Here is a 23,870-nt window from a genome sequence, read left to right as displayed (position 1 = left end):
CCACGCACCCTAAGACAAACGAGACTTTAAAGACTATAACAAGAGATGAAGTAGGGCATTATATAATAATTACAGGGTCTATCCTGTAGAAGAACCTACAATTATAAATGTCTATGCGCCAAATACAGGAGCCCCCAAATATGTAAAACAATCACAAACATAAGCAACCTTATTGATAAGAATGTGGTAATTGCAGGGGACTTTAATACCCCACTTATAACAATGGATGGATCATCTAGACACAGGATTAATAAATAATCAAGGTCCATGAATGATACATTGGATCAGATGGGCTTGACAGATATATTTAGAACTCTGCATCCCAAAGCAACAGAATATACTTTCTTCTCGAGTGCTCATGCAACATTCTTCAAGATAGATCATACATTGTGTCACAAAACAGCCCTTAATAAGTATAAAATAATTGAGATCATACCATGCACACTTTCAGATCACAATGCTATTAACTTGAAATCGACCACAGGAAGAAGTCTGGCAAACCTCCAAAAGCATGGAGGTTAAAGAACATCCTACTAAAGAATGAATGGGTCAACCAGGCAATTACAGAAGAAATGTAAAAAAATATATGGAAACAAATGAAAATGAAAATACAAGAAGTCAAACCCTTTGGGATATAGCAAAGGCAGTCCTAAGAGGAAAATACATTGCAATCTAGGCCTATCTCAGGAAACAAGAAAAATACAAAATACAAAATCTATTATCACACCTAAAGGAATAGAAGAACAGAAAAGACACCGCAAACCCTGCAGAAGAAGAAAAATAATAAAGATCAGAGCAGAAATAAACAATATAGAATCGAAAAAAAAAACAGTAGAACAGATCAATGAAACCAAGAGTTGTTGTTTTTTTTTTTGAAAAAATAAACAAAATTGATAAACCTCTAGCCAGGCCTCTCAAAAAGAAGAGAGAGGACCAAATAGATAAAATCATGAATGCAAATGGATTTATTACAACATATCCCTGAGACATACAAGCAATTATCAGGGAATACTATAAAAAATTATATGCCAACAAGTTGAACAACCTGGAAGAAATGAACAAATTCCTAAACACCCACACACTACCAAAACTCAAACGGGAAGATTTAGAACATTGGAACAGACCACTAACTAGTGAAGAAATTGAATCAGCTATCAAAAGTCTCCCAAGAAATGAGTCCTGGACTGGATGGCTTCCCTGGGGAATTCTACCACACATTTAAAGCAATGTTAATACCTATCCTTCTCAAGCCGTTACAAAAAATAGAAAGGGAAGAAAAACTTCCAAACTCATTCTATGAAGTCAGCATTACTTTGATTCCTAAACCAGACAGAGACCCAGCAAGCAAAAAAAAAAAAAAAAAAAAAGGGGGGGGAATTACAGGCGAATATCCCTGATGAATATGGATGCAAAAATTCTCAACAAGATACTAGCAAATCGAATTCAACAGCATATAAAAAGAATTATTCACCATGATCAAGTGAGATTCATTCCAGGGATGCAGGGCTGGTTCAATATTCACAAGTCAATCAATGTGATACATCACATTAATAAAAGAAAAGATAAGAACTATATGATCCTGTCAATAGATGTAGAAAAAGCATTTGACAAAATACAGCATCCTTTCTTAATAAAAACCCTCAAGAAAGTCAGACATCATAAAAGCCATTTATAAAAAGCCCACAGCTAATATTCTCAATAGGAAAAAAACTGAGAGCTTTCCCCTGAGATCAGGAACATGACAGTGATGTCCACTCTTACCACTGTTGTTTATCATAGTGTTGGAAGTCCTAGCATCAGCAATCAGACAACAAAAGGAAATTAAATGCATCAAAATTGACAGGGATGAAGTCAAACTTTCAATTTTCCCAGACTACATGATACTCTACCTGGAAGACCCAAAAGACTCCACCAAAAGGCTGCTAGAACTGATACATGAATTCAGCAAAGTCACAGGGTAAAAAATGTACAGAAATTGGTTGCACTTTTATACACCAATAATGAAGCAACAGAAAGAGAAATAAATAAACTGATCCCATTCACAATTGCAGCAGGAAACATAAAATACCTAGGAATAAACCTAACCAAAGATGTAAAAGATCTGTATGCTGAAAACTATAGAAAGCTTATGAAGGAAATTGAAGAAGACACAAAGAAGTGGAAAAACATTCCATTCTCATGGATTGGAAGAATAAGTATTGTTAAAATGTCAATACTACACAAAGCTATCTACACATTCAATGAAATCCCAATCAAAATTGCACCAGCATTCTTTTCGAAGCTAGAACAAACAATCATAAAATTTGTATGGAACCACAAAAGACCCCAAATAGCCAAAGTAATATTGAAGAAGAAAATGAAAGTGGGAGGCATCACAATCCCAGACTCTAACGTCTACTACAAATCTGTAGTCGTCAAGAAAGTAGGGTATTGGCACAAAAACAGACACATGACCAATGGAATAGAATAAAGACTTCAGAATTGGACCCACAAATGTATGGCCCACTAACCTTTGACAAAGCAGGAAAGAGTATCCAATGTAAAAAATACAGTCTCTTTAGCAAATGGTGCTGGGAGAACTGGACAGCAACATGCAGAAGAATGAAACTATACACTCTTTTACACCATACACAAAAATAAACTCAAAATGGATGAGGGACCTGAATGTGAGACAGGAAATCATCAAAACCCTAGAGGAGAAAGCAGGAAAAAACCTCTCTGACCTCAGCTACAAGAATGTCCTACTTGACACATCTCTAAAGGCAAGGGGATTCAAAGAAAAAATGAACTTTTGGGACCTCATCAAGATAAAAAGCTGCTGCACTGCAAAGGAAACAATCAATAAAACTAAAAGGCAACCTACGGAATGGGAAAACATATTTGCAAATTACATATTGGATAAAGGGCTACTATCCAAAATCTATAAAGAACTCACCAAACTCCACACCTGAAAAACAAATAATCCAGTGAAGAAATGGGCAGAAGACATGAATAGATATTTTTCCAAAGAAGACATCCAGATGGCCAACAGGCACATGAAAAGATGCTCAACGTCACTCATCATCAGGGAAATACAAAACAAAACCACACTGAGACATCACCTTATCCATGTCAAAGTGGCTAAAATGAACAAATCAGGAGACTATCGATGCTGGCAAGGATGTGGAGAAACGGGAACCCTCTTGCATTGTTGGTGGGAATGCAAACTGGTGTAGCTGCTCTGGAAAACAGTGTGGAGATTCCTTAAAAAATTAAATATAGAACTGCCCTCTGACCCAGCAATAGCACTGCTAGGAATTTACCCAAAGGATACAGGAGTGCTGATACATAGGGACACATGTACCCCAATGTTTATAGCAGCACTTTCAACAAAAGCCAAATAATGGAAAGAGCCTAAATGTCCATCAACTGACCAATGGATAAAGAAGATTGGTTTATATATACAATGGAATACTACGTGGCAATGAGAAAGAATGAAATCTGGCCACTTGGAGCAACTTGGATGGAACTGGAGGGTTTTATGCTAAGTGAAATAAGTCAGTTAGAGAAAGACGGATACCATGTGTTTTCACACAAGATATGTGTATCTTGAAAAATTTAACAGAAGATCATGAGGCAGGGGAAGAGGAAAAAAAGTTACAGAGAGGGAGGGAGGAAAATCATAAGAGACTGTTAAATACTGAGAACAAACTGAAGGTTGATGGGGGCGGGGGAGAGCAGAAAGTGAGTGATGGGCATTGAGGAGGGCACTTGTTGGGATGAGCACTGGATGTTGTATGGAAATGAATTTGACAATAAATTATATTAAAAAACAGTTAATAACAAACATAAAGGAACACATTGATAATAATACAATAACAGTAGGGGACTTTAATGTCCCACTTAGATCAAAGGGAAGATCAACTAAACAGAAAATCAACAAGGAAATAATGGCTTTGAGTGAATACTGGGCCAAATGGACTTAACAGATATACTCAGAAAATTCCATCCTAAAAATAAAAATACACATTCTTTTCTGGTGTTCCCAGAACATTCTCCAGATTAGACTACATATTAGCCCACAAAACAAGCCTCAACAAATTTAATAAGATTGAAGCCATACCATGCATCTTTTCTGACCACAATGAAACTAGAAGTCAACCATAAAGAAAAAACCTAGAAAGACCACAAATACAGAGATGTTAAGTAACATGCTACTGAACAATGAATGGATTAAGCATAAAATAAAAAAATAAATAAAATTAAATAGGAACAAATTAAAATGAAAATACAACAGTTGAAAACCTTTGGGATGAAGCAAAAGTGGTTCTAAGAGGGAAGTTCATAGCGATATAGACCTAAATTAAGAAGCAATAAAATTCTTAAATACACAACCTAAACTTACACCCATAGAAGCTAGAAAAAGAACAATAAAGTTTTCAACCAGCAGAAGGAATAAATTAATAAAGACTAGAGTAGAAATAAATGATATAGAAACTAACAACAACAACAACAATGATGACAACCACTACCATAGAACAGATCAACGAAACCAGGAACTGGTTCTTTGAAAAAAATGAATAAAATTTATAAACCTCTTGCCACACTTATGAAGAAAAAAAATAGAAAGAATTCAAATTAATAAAATCACAAATGAGAGAGGAGAAATAATAAGCAACACCGTAGACATACAAACAATTATAAGAAAATATTATGAAAAATTATGCCAACAAGTTGGATAACCTAGAGTAAATGGATAAATTCCTAGACACATAGCAACTATCAAAATATGTAGAAATATGAAGAAATGAAACAGGAAGAAATATGGGGAACCTGAGTGGCTCAGTCGATTAAGCATCCAACTGTTGATCTCAGCTCAGGTCATTGTCTCACGATTTGTGATATTGAGCCAAGCGTTACACTCTGCGCTGACAGTGCACAGATTCTCTCTCCCCCTTTCTCTGCCCTTCCCCTGCTCTCTCTCTCTCAAAATAAATAAATAACCTTTAAGAAACTGAAACAGGGGGGCATCTGGGAGGCTCAGTCAGTTTAGCATCTGACTTTGGCTCAGGTCATGATATCACCACTGGTGGTTTTGAGCCCAACATCGGGCTCTGTGCTAACAGCTCAGAACCTAGATCTTGCTTCTGATTCTGTCTCCATCTCTCTCTGTTCCTACCCCACTTGCACACTGTCTCTTTCTGTCTCTCTCTCTCAGATATAAATAAACATGAAAAAAATTAAAAATAGAAACTGAAACAGGAAGATATAAAAAAACTGCACAGACTGATAACCAGCAAATAAATTTAATCAAAAACAAAACAAAACAAAACAAAACAAAACTCTAGTAATCAATAGGCCAGGACCAGATGGCTTCACAGGTGAATTCTACCAAACATTTAAATAAGAGTTCTCATTCTTAAACTTTTCCAAAAAAAATAGAAAAGGAAGAAAAATATCCAAATTTATTAAATGAGGCCAGCATTAATTACCCTGATATCATAGCCAGATAAAAACAGAACTAAAAAAGAGAACTACAGGCCAAAATCTCTGATGAACATGGATGTAAAAATCCTCAAAAAATAATAGCAAACTGAATTCAATAATACATTTTAAAAAATCATCCACCACAATCAAATGGGATTTATTCCTGGGTTGCAAGTTAGTTCAATATTCGCAGATCAATCAACATGATATATTACATCAATAAGAGACGGGATAAGAACCATGTGATCATTTCAATAGATGCAGAAAAAGCATTTCACAAACTACAGCCTGCATTCATGATAAAAACCCTCAACTGAATAGGCTTAGAGGGAACTTACCTCATCATAGTAAAGGCCATATATGAAAAACTCACAGCTGACATCATACTCAGTGGGGAAAAACAGAAATTTATCCCTACAGTCAGGAATAAGACAGGGATGTCCACTCCCACCAATTCTATTTAACATAGTACTGGAAGTCTGAGCTACAGCAATCATAAAGCAAAGAGAAGTAAGAGACAACCAAATCAGTAAGGAACAAGTAAAACTTTCTTATTTGCAGATGACATAATATTATTTATAAAAAACCAAACGGCTCCACCAAAAAAAATGCTAGAACTAATAAGTTCAGTCAAGTCACAGGAAACTAAATCAATGTACAGAAATCTGTTGCATTTCTATACATCACCAATGAAGCAGCAGAAAGAGAAATAGGAAAATAATCCCATTTACAATTGCAACAGAAATGGTAAGATACCTAAGAATAAACCTTACCAAAGAGGTGAAAGATCGGTACTCTGAAAACTATAAAACACTGATGAAAGAAATAGAAGACAACACAAAGAAATGGAAAGACATTCCATGCTCATGGACTGGAAGAACAAATATTGTTAAAATGTCTATATTACCAAAAGCAATCTACATATTTAATGCGACCCTTATCAAAATACCATCAGCATTTTTCAGAGCTAGAATAAACAATCCTAAAATTTGTATGGAATCACAAAAGACACTAAATGGCTAAAGTAACCTCGAAAGAGAAAAGCAAAACTGAAGGCATCACAATTCCAGACTTCAAGTTATATTATAAAGCTGTAGCAATCAAAACAGTAAGATCCTGCCACAAAAATAGACACATAGATCAGAGGAACACAACAGAAAACCTAGAAATAAACCTAGAACTACATAGTCAATTAATATTCTAAAAAGGAGTAAAGAACATCTAATGGGAAAATTTGAGTCTGTTCAACAAATGGTGCTGGGAAAATTGGACAGCAACATGCAAAATAATGAAACTGGACACTTCCTTACAGCATACACAAAAATAAATTCAAAATGAATTAAAGACCTAAATGTGAGACAGGAGGGACGCCTGGGTGGCTCAGTCGGTTAAGCGTCCGACTTCGGCTCAGGTCATGATCTCACGGTCTGTGAGTTCGAGCCCCGCGTCAGGCTCTGTGCTGACAGCTCAGAGCCTGGAGCCTGTTTCTGATCCTGTGTCTCCCTCTCTCTCTCTCTCTAACCCTCCCCTGTTCATGCTCTGTCTCTCTCTGTCTCAAAAATAAATAAACGTTAAAAAAAATAAATGTGAGACAGGAAACCATCAAAATTCTAGAAAATAACATAGGTAGTAGCTTCTTTGACATCAGCTGAAGCGTCCTTTTTTCTAGTTAGGTCTCCTGAGGCAAGGAAAATAAAAGCAAAAGTAAACTACTGGGACTAAATCAAAATAAAAATCTTCTGCATAGCAAAGGAAACAATCAATAAAACTAAAAAGCAACCTACATAATGGGAGAAAATAGTTGCAAATTATAAAAGGTTAGTATCCAAAGTCTGTAAAGAACTTATAGAACTCAGCATCCAAAAAGCAAATAATCCAATTAAAAATGGGCAGAAGTTATGAATAGACATTTCTCCAAAAAAGACATACTGTTGGACAATAGACACACAGAAAGATGTTTATCATCAATTACCATCAGGAAAATGCAAATCAAAGCTACAATAAACTATCACCTCACATCTTTCAGAATGACTAAAATTAACAACACAAGAAACAACAGGTGTTGGAGACTATGTGGAGAAAAAGGAAACCTCTTGCACTATTTTTGGGAATGCAAACTGATACAGCTATTGTGGAACAGTATTGTGGTTCCTCACAAACTTAAAAATAGAACTACCCTAGGATCCAGCAATCAGACTAATACCTATTAACCCAAATAATACAAAACTAATGTAAAACAATACATGCACTGCTATGTTTATAGTAGCATTATTTACAATAGCCAAACGATGGAAGTAGGCCAAGTGTCTATCGACTGATGAACGGATGAAGAAGAGGTGGTATATATATATAATGGAATATTATTCAGCCATAAAAAAAGAATAAAATCTGTCCATTGCAACAGCATGGATGGATCTAGATAGTATAATGCTAAGAGAAATAAGTCAAAGAAAGACAAATACCATATGATTTCACTCATATGTGCAATTTAAGAAACAAATGAGTAAAGTGAAAAAAAGAGATAAATCAAGAAACATACTCTTAACTATGGAGAACAAACTGATGGTTACCAGAGCAGAAGTGGGTGGGAGGATGGGGGAAATAGGTGATGGGGATTAAGGAAGGCATTTGTAATGAGCAGCGGGTGATGTATGGAATTGTCAAATCACTATACTGTATACCTGAAACTAATATAACACTGTATGTTAACTACCTGGAAATAAAATAAAAACTTTAAAAAAGAAGGCAGTTTATTGATCCCTTTTCTATAGTCATGGTTTACAAACATTCAAAGGCAGCTCTTCTAGCCACACAAAACCTGAAGAAAGAGCTTTGGAGCCTGAGTGGTCTCTTTTTCCCTTACAATGTCTCTGAGTCTGTCTGTAGAAACTGAGGATAATTTACACAGTTCAAAAATCAGTATCTTAGATCTTTAAGTGCCCAATAAATAATGCTTTTGATGACACTATTGAAGACAATAACAATGCTGGAGAGAGAGTGATTAAACCTCATGGACACAAGCAATAATTGGATATAGTAAAGTTCAACAAACATTGTCAACCACGTGTTATGTATCAGATATGTAATGAAGGAGTGACAATGTGATTCTTTCTCTAGAGGTAGTTATACTGTTTATTTTTTCTAGGACTTCTATATTTTGTTGACTTTAGGGGCTCACATTTTATTTCTTTCATCTGTAAAATTTGAATTTTAGTTAGTGAACATACAGTGCAGTTTTGTTTTCAGGAGTAGAATTGAGTGATTCATCACTTACATATGACACCCAGTGTTCATAACAACAAGTGAGCACATGTTTTAAATATACAGTTTTAACAGAGAATTACCAATGAAGAAATGAATTAATGTTTTTCCACTTCTTACTCCTTTCATTTTTGCCATATATTTACCAAACATTCTTTTATTCAGAAATTCCCTTGAAAGTCTTTAAAGCTTGATTCCAGACTTAACCCTTGGGAATTTTGTGCTGCTCTTTTTATACTTTCCTTGTGGTTTGTCTTCTTTATATTTGCTAAAAATGCTACATCAAAAAAATAAGAAAAAAAGAATGCTACATCATAAAATATATACTTTGATTTCTGTCACTAGAAATTTCTGGGTTTAAGTGGATGCAGAATGGAGAAGAAAAGGAAAGAACAGTATAAATTGGGTGGAAAAATGTATCCAAAGTTAAAGTAGAAAAAAAAGTTACTATATATCAAAATACACAAAAATATACCAAAGATGCAGTCCCTCCTTCACTTGTGGCAAAGTGATTCAGCCATTTCTGCCTCACTATGTTCTCCTGTGGGGAGGTACTTTCTCCCAAATTTTGCTGTATGCATTCCTTTGAGAGAGTTTAAATAGAACTGGAGAAATTTTAGCATGATTCTTGCTATCAGAGCTAGTGAGAGGATCTGCATTTGTATTATTTTTTTTAGCTTTAATATTTTAATTTTTAAAAATATATCATTTTCTTGGATAGGTCCTCCTTGTTGGTCAACATATATACTAGCAAATATATACAGGCATATAAACATCACCTTAGTCAAGATAAAGAACATTTCAAAGACCTAAATGTGAGACTAGAAACCATTAAAAACCTAGAGGACAACACCTGCAGCAACATCTTTGACCTTGGCAGCAGCAACTTCTTACTGGACACATCTCCAGAAGAAAAGAAACAAAACCAAAAATGAACTATTGAGACTTTATCAAGATAAAAAGTTTCTGCACAGCAAAGGAAACAATCAACAAAACTAAAAGGCAACCTATGGAATGGGAGAAGATATTTGCTAATGACATATCTGATAAAGGATGAATATCCAAAATCTATAAATAACCCCAAAACAGCACCCAAAAACAATCTAGTTAAGAAATAGGAAGAATATATGAATAGACACTTTTCCAAAAAAGTCATGCAGATGGCTAACAGACACATGAAAAGATGTTCAATATCACTCATCATCAGGGGAATACAAATCAAAATCACAACGAGATACTATCTCACACCAGTCAGAATGGCTAAAATTAACAACACAAGAAACATCAGATATGGGCGAGGATATGGAGAAAGAAGAACCTTCTTACACAGTTGGTGGGAATGCAAACTGGTGCAGCCACCCTAGAAAACAGTATGGAGGTTCCTCACAAAGCTAAAAATAGAACCACCCTATGACCCAGCAATTGTACTACTAGGTATTTACCCAAAGGATATACTAATACAGATTCAAAGGGACACATGCACCCCAATGTTTATAGCAGTATTATCAACAATAGCCAAATTATGGAAAGAGCCCTAATGTCCATCATATACAATGGAATGTTACCCAGCTATCAAAAATAATGAAATTTTGCCATTTGCAAATATGTGGATGGAACTAGAGTATATCACACTAAACGAAATAAGTCACCCAGAAACAGACAAATACCATATGATTTCACTCATATATGGAATTTAAGAAACAAAATAGATAAACACATGGGAGGGGAGAAAAAGAAAAAGGGAAACAAACCATAAGAGACTCTTAACTGAGGATTGATGGAGGGAGGTAGATGGGGGATGGGCTAGATGGGTGATGGATATTAAGGAGGATACTTGTAATGATAAGCACTGGGTGTTGTATTTAAGTGCTGAGTCACTGAATTCTACTCCTAAAATCAATATTACACATAGTTTAACTAGAATTTAAATAAAAATTTGAAAAGAAAAAAAAACATAAAGACCATTTCTGTAACCTGCTAATCAATAATCTGCCTTCAAATAAATGAAATAAAACCATATGTAGTGTTTTGTGTCTGGTTTCTTTCATACATGATTATTTGTTGTAAGTTCATCCATTTTGTTGAATCAATCTGGTGTTCATTTTTTTTTCATTGCTTTTTATCCACTAGATAGATACACCACAAATCTGTTTATGTATTCACCAGGTAATGAACTTTTAAGGTTTTTTAGTTTATTAGCAATTACACTTAAAGTTGTTATAAACATTTGAGTCATTGTCATAGGATGTAATTTTCATTTCAAGAGGCATTACTGAGCTGTATGATGAGGTGTGTGTGTAAATTTGAAAAAAAAAATCTTCCAAAGTGCTACATAATTGATTTTATGTTCATTATTGTATATAGTCTGCATGTGTAGTGTTTATATTATTCCCATAGGAACATAAGAACATTGTACATTGAAAATATCACCCTTCCATTGAGTTACCCTGGCACTGTTGCCAAAAAACAATCATCCATATATGCAGAGGTCTACATCCGGATTCTCTAATCTATCTACTGATCTCTATGTTTATCATCACTTTTTTTTTAATGCAGCTTAAGAGTGAGTCTTAAAATTACATAGTGTGAATCATCAATTAGTCCCTTTCTAAAATTGTTTTGGCTACTCTAGACCCTTTACACTGTCATATAAATCTTTGAATATGCTTGTAAATTTCTATGAAACAGTTTAGGGATTTGTGATTGGGATTTTATTAAATCTATAAATCAAGTTGGATGGAACTGATATCTTAGCAACATTGAGTCTTCTGATCCGTGAACATAGTATATATTGTCATTTACTTAGGTCTTATAATTTTGATTAAAAACCAATGCTTTCATAGCTTTAGGTGTACAGATCTTACTCATATTTTATTAAATGCATCTTTAAGAGTTTAATATTTTGATGCTTTTCTACATGGTATTTTAAATTTTAAATTGGCATGTTTTGATTTTTTATATGGATCTTATTGCCATTATTATTGCCATCCAGTTATTTCTCTACTGGATTTTTTAAAACTTATTTATATGGCTTGCTTTTCCCATTGGAAAGTAAGCTTTGTCACAAGTACCTTTGTATCTTGATCACTACTATCTCCTCTGTCCTATAAAAGTACTGGTGGACAGTAACTTCTCAGTAATTATTTGTTCTTAAATAGATGAACTATGTAAGTGAGCTTGGATAAATTCTTTAATCTCTCTAGGTCTGTGTTTCCTTATGTGTGTGTGTGTAAACATTTATATATGCATGTAAATATAAATATGTATATAAATATAGACATATATGTAGAAACAATTAATCAGTAGTACTTACCTTCCCTGAGATTATAACTTACTAGGCTACTCTACAAATAACAGCCTGCGATTCATTTCTTAAATACATGAAAAGAAAAGACTCCTAAATTTAAGTAATTTTTTTCAATTATAAATTTGGGACTGGTTCTCCAGGATTCTTGGTTTTGTTTTGTTTCATTTTGTTTTTTAGAGAATCCCAAGCAGGCTCCACACTGTCAGTGCAGAGTCCGAAGTGGGGCTCAAACTAACGAACTATGAGACGACGACCTGAGCCGAGAGTCGGATACTTAACCAACTAAGATGCTCAGCCACCCCTGGACTCTTGATTCTGAGATCAAGTTCTTGCCAGTTTTTCGTTTTATAAAGATGTTTCATTTTTTCTTTTAGAAATCATGTGAGCGGTGATTTCTGAAAGATAGACAGCTCTGCCAGCTCACCTCAGTGATTAAGATCTTTCTGTTAACAGGGGAGCCTGGGTGGCTCCTAAGTTAAGTATCCAACTCTTGATCTCAGCTGAGGTCATGATCTCACCGTCTGTGGGTTTGAGCCCAGCATCAGGCTCTGTGCTCTCTCTCGCCCTCTTGCTCCGCCCCTCCCCTGCTCACACTTTCTTTCAAAAAATAATAAACATTAAAAAAAAAAGACATATCTATTAATCATACAACTCCAAGTACTCAGCTTTCATACCTCTTCTTTTATGTGTAGGAGATCGGTATGAGAATACACCAAGGTAACACAGATTTAAAAGCAAATCTTTGTACGCTTATTTTTAAAACCTCACGGAGGCTGAGCCTCCATGAGTTATTAAATAAAAGTGGCTTGGGTTTAATTACATTTAGAAAACTCACAAACAAAAATACACAACTGTTTTTACTCGTTTAGCCATGAGCTTGAATGGTGTTATTTCTCAGCCATGCCCTGAGTAAATGTCAAATGATTGGGCATCTTGAGTACAAGACACAGTGCCAAATTTCATTTCCTTGTTCGTCATAATAAAGTATTACGAATGTTCTAAACGTTTTGTTCCCTTGGTTTTGTATCCAAAGTGCTGGGGTAAGGGAAGAGATATTAGCTATTGGGACCAATTTCCTGGTCTATTTTTCTTTCTTCACTGTCACTCTGGTGCCCTGTGATAAATGAAACTCAAGTAGCAAGGTGCATGGCCAGGTGCCACACAGTCCTCCACAAACCAGCACTAGGTAGGAAATGTTGCTGACACACCACATGATATCATTTCCTTTTTTTGCTACTTTGTCCTTGATATTTTACCAGTACAACAATTATACTAGGAACTCCTGCTTCCTCCTTAGCTCTAAGAAACATTCTTGATTCTTACCTCAACACACCTGTACCTTTCTCAGGATACCAAGCCTTATATGTTTTTATCACATTTCCCTAATAACCTTTTATCCTAGATATCACCCTATCGCTATTCACCAGTCCCTGTCGTTATCTTTAGTCAGCATGACCCCATAAATATCTTTTCAGTGCCAAATATTATGCTATCACTCTGATAAACGCCAGTGATATAAAAGGCCAACTAAGATAGAACTTTCACATACTGAAATGCAGGACAGATTGTTTCAATATCAAGAGGAGGAGCTAATGTAGAGCTCACATTAGATTCATCTATGAAGTCTTCAAAATTCCCATAACCAAGTCTTCATCTAGGATCAATTAAATGTTAGTCTCTGGGAATAAACAGAAGCATCAAAAGATGATTCCAATTTGCAGCCATTAATTGAGAACCACTGAGGGTCAGGCATATCAAGTTGCTAGTTAGTCTAAGATTTGATAAAGTTTTGTGCAGAAGGGTACTTGAGGTAACACATGAGGGATGAATGAGAATGAAACATCTTGATCATGGAACACAGAATAATTACTCCAGGCATAGAAGATACTATGAGACAGGCATGATCCATAAACCCATTGGCTTATCTGAAATGTTGACAATTTTTTTTAAATATATGAGCTGTGGAAATAATTCCTGCATTCTTGATGTTTTACAGTCTGGGTCTCTAGATATTAGTAGATGGAAAGGTAAGAGAGAGTTGTTAGAATGGTATGGTATAGTGTTCAATAGATACTATGAAAATTGACTTACTACACAGACTTGAACACACAGAAAACATTTCTTAAAAATAATTTGATCCTTCAAATAGAGCTACAAAACAGTTTTACTCTATTGTACTTTCTGTACCTGTATAAATAAATGTAACTGTTAATTAGATATTATTTTTACAGGACTTAAAGGAAAATAATCTTGACAGTTTCATATATTTACTCCCTGTATGTCTGGGAAACACAAACTTGGGCTTTTAATATAATTTTCTGTTTATAAACATGGTTGTCTGGTTAAAACCCCAATAAGGCTGAGTTTTGTTTTTATTTTTGTTTCTCCTGTGAGGAACAGAGAAAATATTTAAGTCAAACCTTTTGTTCCTTTTGTGAATATACTTAAAGGCACTTACTTTCATGTACCTAGATTTCAACAGGAAAGAAACCAAAAAGGTATTTTTCTTTTCTTTTCAGAAAGAATAAATCATGATGAGTGATTTAGTAATAAAATTCCTCAGAATAAATGCCTTCATGTGTATAGAACTCTGCATATGTCATAAAGTCAAGATTTTACGTATTGTACAGAGTATTAATAATGATTTAAATTTTTCACATGCCTCTGCTAAATGAGTTTTTAAGCATTGAGAACAAACAGTAATTCAGTAAATGACAAAACTTCTACCTATTCATTTTGCAAACCAAATTCTGACTGTGTTCCACAACTACAAGTGTGTACTATAAGGAGTGTTTTCTTTTGTTTGTTTGTAAGTTGAGCTTGAAAGGCGTGAAATGTCAGGAACATAAATGAAACCACTAGATGGTGCGCTGTATCCTGAACACATGAGAAATGGCAGCAGCTTTAGGAGAATGACAGTTTTGAACCTGGTGTTACCATGGTGACCTGCTTGGCTTGTTCTAGCTTTTCCCTAGGCCACTTTTCCTCTGTTCTTTCTAAATACATGGATTTACTCTTTTATTAACATGGTAATACACTGTGCCACTGGAAAAAGAAATAAGAAATGTACCGACTACCTTTAGAATCAATGCTATGTGTAATGCCCTATGCTAGTAGCATCTAAAGGGGGATTGAAATGAAGTTTAAGCCATGGTATTTGTCATAACACAATTTACAATCTAAGTTAAACATAATAGGAGAATATTTTTTTTAAAAAAGCTAAACTAAAAATAGCAGGAAGTATTTGATTGTGTATTAAATAGGGGGCTGTTCTTGATAAGTATGGTTGGATTTACAGGGCTCTCTCTGTGTCATGAATTACAGGATATGGCTCTTTATTCTATTTGTGTCATCGATTTGCTGTGTTTCCTGAGGTTTTTTTTTTTTTAATCTCCTATTGTCAGTTTCCTCAAATATGTGGATTGGACAAAGAAATCTCTAAAATCCTACTCAATTCTCACCTGATATAATTATTCTGACATGAATGATAGCAAAGCTGTACTATTCAGAAAAAGTATATACATGTGTCTGTCCATGTACTCCACATTTTAAAACATAAAATACTGAAGAATAAACAGGATTCGGAAAGGGGAAAAAAGAAAAAAGGCTATCAAATCTATTAATCTGATATGGACCTGAGCTCATTTGCATTGTTGTATATCTGAAATTCTAAGTGTTTCAATGGTTTGCATGGCAAGTACACTAAGAAACAAGAAGGAATATGATATGTCTCTGACACTGCAAATGAGGTTATAAACCTGAGAGTTATACTAATAAAATAAATTGTTTAAGTTAAAAATGATATTCATAAGCCAAAACAGAAGAGAAAAATCCAGAAATATCTAATTATAGCGTTACTGCATTTTTAAAAAATGCATAGCTGTTGGGGCACCTGGGTGGTTCAGTTGGTTAAGTGTTGGACTCTTGATTTTGGTTCAGGTCATGATCTCACGGTTGGTGAGATGGAGTCCCATGTAGGGCTCCGCGCACTGACAGTGTGGAGACTGATTAGGATTGTCTCTCCCCTCTGTCTCTGCGCCCCCACCCACTTGCACCCTCTCTCTCTCTCTCTCACTCTCTCTCAAAATAAATGCACATTTAAAAATTATTTTTAAAATGCATAGCTCTTTTCCTCAATGTACTATATCAGAATAAACTGTATGTGTTAGAACTGGAGATTCCTGGCCTCTATGTGAAACCCTGTGATAATCTGTAATTTTTTTAGTTTGAATTTCTTCACACTCTAATCTTTGAATGAAAGAATGAATGGATTGAGTAAATCAGGGAGCAATGAATGAGGATATAGGAACAATTTATATCTGCTACTAAAAAAAGAAAGTGATTTCATGATGAATCAGCAGAATAACTATTTTAGACAAAGTAGAGGCTACACATTCTTCACAAAGAAATATCTGACTACACATGGCTGGGTTTGTTTGATTCTTTAATCTCAAATCTTAAACCCTTAGAGATCCCTTATTAGCCACCCTATCTTAAGTATTTCACCCTAGTTTCCTGTGTCTCCTATCTCCCTGCTCATTTCTGTCTCATTTATATATGTGTTTCTTTACACATTGCCTTCCTGTCCTCATTACAGGCAGGCTCCTAGAGAACAGCACTCAGTGATTTCCCTTGTGTTTTGCAGTCAGTCACTTGTGAGTCTGAAGCTGGAACATATAGATTCTGTTTCCCAGGTAAAAATTAAGTTCTTCTACAATCTGTCCCTGCAAAATGGCCTTGGACACTGTAATATTATTACTGGGAAACAAATTGCCATTTTGTAACCATAAATATCATAATAAATGTTATTGATTTTAGTTATTTATACATTGAGATTTTTTGGTAATCTGCATTTTAAAAATATAAAGCATAAAAAACTTACAGTAAATTACACACTACAAATCAAACACCTAATATTTTTATCTTCTCAGAAACTTCCCCAGTGACTTTTTCTAGTCAGTACACACTCAGAGTTAACAATCACTGACTTCTCTAACTATAAATTAATTTGCACCATTTTGAACTTCCTATAAATTAAATCATAAATATGTACTTTTTTGAGTATAGCTTCTTTAGTCGAAGACAATGCTTTTGAGATTCATTAAAATTGCTTTGTGTATTTGTATTCCATTCTTTTTTATGGTTGAGTACTATTTCATCTTATATATATGCCACATCCATGTATATATTCTAGACTTACAAACTTATATAGTTTTCAGTTTGAGACTACTTTTAATAAAGATGCTATGAAGCCTTCTTGCACATGCTTTTCTTTTATGTGAATGATTTTTATATTTTCTCTACACACTTGCTGTGTAGTCATATATATTAGACCTTTTGACAATGTCACATATTTCACTTCAACTCCATCCTTTTTCATACTTTGTTTATCTCTTCTTTGTGCCTTAGTTTGGGTCTGCTTACCTGTCTTGGAAATGACTTATCATGCTCTTTTTCAGTGCAGGCCACTACTGCATCTACCCATTGAGTTCTTAATTTCATATATTGCATTTTGCAGTTCTAAAATTTGCATTTGGTTCTTTTTGTGTGAGAGTTATATTCTCCTTTGAATTTTTCCATCTTTAAAATATCATTCATAGTCATTTTGAGGCCCTCATCTATTAACTCCAAATCTGGGCCATTTCTGGGTCTGCCTCTCTTGCCCATTTTTTCTCTTATCAGTTGGTTTACTACTTGCTTTCATGTCTAAAACTTTTATACCATATTTTTCCCATTGTAAACAACCAGATACTGGAGTTATAGATTATCATATTATTCCTTAGAAATGTTAAATTTTATTTTAATTTGTCCTAAAATTACCGGTAGTTCATCTTGATTCTGTCATTGGCTTGGTTTTAGATTTTGTTAAAGTGGTTCCAAATAACCTTTGTTCTTATTTCTAGTGTGTGGCCCTCATGTTCAGGGTGCTAAACTATTCTCAAGCCATGGCCTCTTTGGATTTTCACTTGGAAGCTAATAGTGTCCAAAAAGCTTTCTCTACTTTTGTTGAGTTGGAATTTCAGTAACTCCTCAACACTCTGAGATATTTCTCTGTTTTCAGCCACTCAGTACTGGTCTCTGCTAGGTATTCCAGAACATGCTTTCCATATAAGAAGTCTAGAAGTTGGCCCAGACCCAAGGTAAGCTTTTATCTAGATTTTTGGCATTCCTTCTCTGTGTCTTTCTCCTCAGAATTCTGACCCCAAATCCCGATAACTTTGGAAACCCATGCAGAAATCTCTGTGTCCTGACTGGGTTCTATTTTTTTTGAATTATGGTCTGGAAAATCTCCTTAAAGAGACAACAAAAGAAACTGCATGCCTCCCTGCATTGTGTGATGTTCAATGCTTGAAAAGAACTGTTAACTATATTTTGTCCAGATTTTTTAGTTTTTTATAAAAGCAAAAGAGTAAATTTAATATTAACAATCCATCAGGACTAGAACTAGAAGTTCTCTAAGAGATTCCAATTCGTAAGTTTCAAGCCACAGAGAATCTATTATGCCTGTTTTTTCATTATTTCTTCATTAATTTTTGAGCAAATATAAATGTAGCACCTATTATTTGCAAGAACTAAGCACTGAGGATATGGAAATATAAAAACAAATATGGATCATGCCTTCATGGAGCTTAGAAAGGAAAATATTCATTAAATAATTAAACATGCAGAAGAATAATTAATCCAAATCTTATAAATGGAACAAAATTAGAAATAGAAGTTGCTAGAAGAATGCATAATACACAGGCTCCAAAATCACTATGTTATAAAATCAATCTAGCATTGTTGTGTCTGAAATGTACTATAGAAGTGCATGTAACTATCATATTTTGGGCTGCAGTCACTTAAATAGAAGTGGGGGCAACGTGTTTCTTGCAACTAAGAATATTTATTTTTAAATTTCAATCTTTGCAATGTTAGCTACCAACATATGAGCAGAAAGAGAACTATCTGCCTAAAATATTATGTGTTCTGCAAACTATGAATTCAACTTCATCCATGTGAAGGAAGCAAGTAAATAAACTTACATGAAATGTTGACAATGGGGACCAAGTAGGACATCTGAGTTTCCAACTGAACATAGGCTTCTCTTGGGGGATAAAACAGTTCCATGTAAACAATCTTTTGGCAGATTTTTTAAAATGTCTGTTATTCATTGAAAAGTGAATTTTATTATATGAAAATGATAAACATTTCCCAGAACTGAGCACAAAGCCATTTTCCCATAACCTCGTCTGTCACTATTAACAAAAAATAGAGATTTGATACAAGGTTCACAGGAAGGTCAAGAGATCATTTAATTACTTAAATTGAATGTTTTAAATAGGATTTGAACCTTGATTCATTTAGGTATAACAAAATTCAGCCACTATTCCTCTAATCTTTCCTGTATCATTAATGGGCAAGCCTTTATTGAGTTTTTTCTAACACTAGCACCATGCTGGGGACATAAAGGTACGGGACAACCAAAGTCATGGGTCCCGTTCTCAAGGGAAGCAGTGTTTTGAAAACACTGACAGCAATTCAGGAAACTAGTAATACCAATGAGTTGCTAACTTGTGTGACATAAGCAATAAGTATAACATAAAAAGCTGAAAGAGAATGAAGAACAGAGAGAAGTTTGAGTGGCTTAGAACAGTCCAAAAAAAGGGTTGGTTAAGAAGGCAGCATGAAAACAGAGTTGACTCTAAGTAATAATGTGATTGAAAGAAGGTAACACAGAATCGTTAGGTGTTCAGGTTCCAACCTGGAAGGGCCTAAATGGTCTCTGTTGTGGAGCAGAGAGCACCTCAGGAGTTTATTGTGCATCTTAGCCCACAAACTTCTCAGAAGAGACTCATTTCAGAACTTGTGTCTCCTATATAACATTTCTTCATCTGATGCACAGAATAATAAGGCCAGTTCAAAACATTTCAGGAAATATTTATTGGCTGGTAGAAGGTATCTACTTGAAATAGCTTGAGTTCACTGTGCTAGGTTAACTGAGACTCCAATGACTAAAATTTGTGACCATGGAAACAAGGATCCTAATTTCAAGTTTAATTATCTTTAATAGACATGGGAATCTTTTTTGTGGTTCTTAAAAAGGGATATTAAGAGTCAAAGTTGAATGTATTATGCATGTCAGTGTAAAAATAGAAAGAAAAAAAAAAGAAGTGTTTTTGAGAAACTATAGGCAAATGATTTGTAAATAATTGTGAAATGTTCAGTCTTTCCTAGACCTTCTGAGTTAATTTATTTGGTTCGATGGAATATGTAAACTCTGAAAAAGCTATGTTTGTATTCTTCCCACAGGTTAATAAAAATTTCTTAACTATAAGTGATTGAATACAGTATAAAATAGCAAACACACCTACAGAAATATAACTTAGGAAACTGAATAATACAAATATTCAGGTCATACTCTCCAGTTGATTCCTTTTCTGGTTTTTGATACAAAGTGTCTGAGTACAGAATGAAATAGAAAGCCATGCTGGGAGAGGGACCAGAAGATCAAGCTGCCTACAGAAAAAGACGCTTGAGTGCTTGATGAAAGAGAGAAGATTAAAACTCCAGCTTTCTCATGGGCGACAAGGAGGAAAGATTGCTGCATCACCCACTGCTCAGTGTTGTTTGGAGGCTGATAACGAGGCAGAATAAAGCCAACATGGAGCCTTTCGTCCAAGTTGTTCACAGAGCCAACTGTGACTAAACAGCACCATGAGCTGGCAACAGAGAGTGCCACTTGGGGCTTTCCTTTTGTTGTTTTTCTTTAAATCTCAGTGGTCAGCTAAGTAAACCTTTGACTCAGTGAAGCAATCCATTGAACATGCAGGAATCAGGATGGCAGAGTAAACTTTCATCAATATTTTGGTTGTCCTTACCAGAGACAGGAAAATATCATACTCTAGAGAGGCCTTCCATCCATTAGCAGAATCACTGCTAGTCACAATTTTCCAGCATTATGACATGTCCCTCTGCAAATATCATAAAACTTTCAATTGATATACCCAGATGGAACCTTACCCTGAATACTTCATTCAAATGGTTATTTTATATGATTTTTTTTAATTATCTAAAATATTTCCAAAATTACAAACACACACACACACACACACTCCACTGAATGGAACCTAGGAAAAAATAAGTCTCTTTTCTATCCTGTCTTCTATTTCACCTTTCCCTTATAACTACTTCTATAATAGTAATGTATCCTTCAAGAGATATCCAATGCATATGCAAATATCATCTTGTTACACAATTATAGCCTCCTGTAAATACTGTTCATCTTTATTTGACAATGTAACTAGAAAATAATTTCACATCAGTATATATAGAGTAGCCTCACACCTTTTAATGACTGTATAATATTTTATATTATATTATGTACAGATATATCATGATTTTTTTTCAACCAGTCCCATATGGATAGATGGATAACTCAGGTTGCCACTAGTCTTTTGCTTTTACTCTTAAGTATAAATGAATACTGTTTTATATATATACTTGTGCCCATATGTGAATATATCTGTAAAACATATTTATCAGATTTAACATCCAAAGAAGACATGGTTAATTTATAATCTCACCAGTAAGAGTGTAAGAACAAGATGACCCGTCACTGCTCTCCTTTGCTTTTCTAATTGTATATTCCCTTATCATACCCAAATTTCATCTGTTTTAGTGGTTTCACTTCTATAATTTTCTCTAACTACCAACTGTGCCTCAGAATCAACACTGTGGAACTTGACCAAATACACTATTATTCTAATACTTCTTTCCCCTCCATAGGAACAATCACCAATATCCCAGAAAGCCTAAGCATAGAACTGTAAAAGCATATCCCTATTTGTTTTCTGTTACTTGGTATACTGCTGAATCACAGAAATAAGGATACATTCAGCTCTTTGGATTTAGTTGAGTTTACCCTTTCATGTCATTTTAAGTTTATATTATAATAATCCTTCAGGTTTCAGGAAAAAAATTAATAACTGAAGTTTTTCACTTCAACAAGCATTGAGCTGAATATGGAGAAAAGGGAACCCTTGTGCACTGTAAAGTAAACTGGCACAGCCACTATGAGAAATAATATGGCAGTTCCTCAAAAATTAAAAATATAACCACCATATAATCCTGCAATGTCACTTCTGGGCCCCAAAATAGAAATCAGGTTCTTGAAGTTATATTTTTCATTTCCATATTAATTATAGCACTGTTCACAGTTTCCAAGACATGGAAGCAATCTATGTGTCTATTCATGGATGAATGGATAAAAATTCCTTCAGTGGTCACAGACTCCGGCCTGAGGTCCATATGTGTGGCCCTGGACTGGCTGGCCTTCAATGACTTGCTGGAGCTGGCTGTCCACAACTGCCAGAGCTTCCACCTGCTAACTGTCTGCCTGCAGCCTTACACGTGCTCTTCACCTCCAGCCACATTCAGACCAATTCTCTTCCCCACCATTCAGTGGTAAGATGAGGTGGATGAAGAACCTGATCTAGATGCTGGAGACGCAGACCATGCCAGGCACCTGCCGCCAGTTGATGCCTCAGCCCTTTGTCCTGGATGCCCTCTGTCTGCTCCTAGATGTCCCTGTGCCTAAGCTGTGCCCAGTGAACATACAGCTGTACAGCGCCCATGAGAAGCAGCAGCTGGCAGCCTCATGGTCACCATGCTTCCCTACTCCTTAGCCTACAGCCAGGAGCACACAACCCACCAACAGGCAGTAAGACTACAGATGGTAGCCCAACATAGAGTTTTGCCACTTTTCCAAGCTGCCCACCTGTCCACAGGACCCTCATCTACCAGCCAAATAACTCATCACCTGAGAGATGGATGTGGAGAAGACAAGGCAGACAGAGACTTTTGGCCGGGCTAGGGACAGCTTCCAGGTATGTTGGGGTCCACCAAGGCCTAGGATCCAAAATGGGGGACACTGGAGAGAAAGGAGCACAGCTACACACCCCATGCAGCCATGAGCAGTGAGTGGCTGGAGCACATCTTAAAGAGCATAGCCTTGGAAGAGGAGCAGGCTGAGAGGGACTTCAGTTGGTGGTCATTAGGAAAGTGGCAGGCCACAGAGCGGGATCCTCACCCAAGAGGGACATGGGCAAGCTGTCCACAGGAACACAATAGTGGGCAGAATCATGTCTGGCTCCACCTCTGGGAGGGCATCCCCAGTGCTCTGTAGCAAAGCAAGTACTGGGGAGCTGCTGTAGCTTTGTAGTCCATGCCTGAAGCCCAGACCCATCCTGGATACAGGTAGTTTAGCTTCTTCTTCTTTTTTTAATTTAAAATTTTATTTTATTGTGATAAAAGCACTTGGCATGAGACTGACCTCCTTAACGGACTTTTAAATGTGAATGCAATATTGTTTACTAGAGGCATAATGTTGTACAGAAGACCTCTAGAACTTATACATTTTGCATTATTGAAACTCTATACTCAATGATTAGCAACTCCTCGTTTTCCCCACCCACAGCCACTGGTATCTACCATTGTGCTCTCTGCTTTTATGAGTTTAAGTATTTTAGATATGTCATAAAGTGTCACCAGTGGAATCATAAAGTATTTGTCCTGGGCCTGGCTTATTAAATTTAGGTGAAGTCTTCAGTGTTCATTCATCTTTTCACATATGGCAGGATTTCCTTCTTTTTTAAGACTATATCATATTCTATTATATGCATATACTGCATTTTCTTCATTTATCCATAAATAATTTATTACCAGAAATATATATTTGAGGATTACATCATGATTTTTTATTTCCTCCCCAAGAATATTTTTAAAAATCTAGATTAGTGACTCTTTGATTAAAATACTACTGTAATTCAATCATATCATATGGGCTTACTGATGG

The 23,870-nt window shown here is 35.4% G+C and overlaps 1 long non-coding RNA gene across 1 annotated transcript in view; it reads right to left on the bottom strand.

Annotated features, from left to right (window-relative positions):
* Positions 1 to 23,870, bottom strand: part of LOC106982282 (uncharacterized) — a 458,722-nt gene that overhangs the window by 130,656 nt on the left and 304,196 nt on the right. The gene's annotated exons all lie outside the window — the stretch shown is intronic.

This window comes from Acinonyx jubatus, chromosome A1 (assembly GCF_027475565.1).
Source record: "Acinonyx jubatus isolate Ajub_Pintada_27869175 chromosome A1, VMU_Ajub_asm_v1.0, whole genome shotgun sequence".
NCBI lineage: Eukaryota > Metazoa > Chordata > Mammalia > Carnivora > Felidae > Acinonyx > Acinonyx jubatus.
The sequence above is the reverse complement of the archived record's forward strand: the minus strand, read 5'-3'. Positions and strand labels throughout refer to the sequence as shown.